Below are 1,235 nucleotides of genomic sequence, written 5' to 3'. Positions count from 1 at the left end.
GCACCTTACAACGTTCACTCTGGTGTGCGTGCTTAACTGGAAGAGGGGCTACATGCTAGGCTCACAGCACAGCCATGTAGTAGCCGCAGGAGTGCTGGTGTACTTTCTGTCACATTGGAAATACCCGCAGCCTTTCTCCTTCCTGTTGCCAGCGCATGGATACCCATTGTTACTGAACACGAACTACTTCAGAAGATATTACATCTGGTGTTTCAGTAACGTGTGGAATGTTGTCACATACATAACTTGAAGATGACACAGGAAATAAATGTACCAGTGCATAAAGGGAGAGAGAGAGAGAGAGCTATGCAGATGACACGAGAATACTTAAACAATTACACATTTTATTCCGAGGGATACCACCACTATCACACTTGAACACAGGCTCTAAAAAGGTCGGACCACATTTTTGAAACCATCCCAGAGACTCTTCGCATGCTTTTGTGAGAAATATCTCTGTCTTGATCACGGGCTGCTTCAGGAGTTATTAAATGCAACTGAATATATCTCTAAATACACTTTCAAAAAAGATCGCTGCACAGTAGTTTGCGTCAGTTTTGCGACGTGTACTGCTACAGTCGAACGTGTACTCTAAAAAGATAACCGCACACCTGTGGAACTTCCCTGAGACACTTCACACGCTTTTGTAGGAAACAGACACCGAAATCGATATCAACTGCAATATTTGATTTTACATGCCAAAACGACAGTATTTGGAAGTCGACATAAATATCGCTGTAACTCTAAACAGGGTGCTCACCACTCTTTGAGATTTAGCTGCTTGTTTGAAGGCACTACCACAGAGACAAAAATTTCTGAGTCCTACAGCTTCAGTGGTGTTCATCACTTTTCTGAAATGGTGAGTGGGCTTAGTTTATGTTTGCTGCTGCTGCTGGAATCAGGGATCGTTATTTTCCTGTCTGAACCAGAGCAGGATGGTCTGCTTGGAAATGTCTCTGAACACTCGAACAAAGAAGACATCACGTGACTCTCGGACATCACAGACATACTTGCCTCATGCGCGATCAGAGCGCCCTTAACGTACTGTGGTAACTCTCCAAACTGGTGTACAAAGGCTGGGCTAGTTCCCCTTGCTACAAAGGTGTTGCTGTTTCCTGCCCCCACCTGTTTACTAGCATGCTGCCATGCTTTCTACAGCCATCTCCAGATTCTGGGATTACAAGAACATATGTATTTTCACATAGTTTGCTGGAATGTCATACATACCATTTACG

This window comes from Schistocerca americana, chromosome 3, assembly GCF_021461395.2.
Source record: "Schistocerca americana isolate TAMUIC-IGC-003095 chromosome 3, iqSchAmer2.1, whole genome shotgun sequence".
Taxonomy (NCBI): Eukaryota; Metazoa; Arthropoda; class Insecta; order Orthoptera; family Acrididae; genus Schistocerca; species Schistocerca americana.
The sequence above is the reverse complement of the archived record's forward strand: the minus strand, read 5'-3'. Positions refer to the sequence as shown.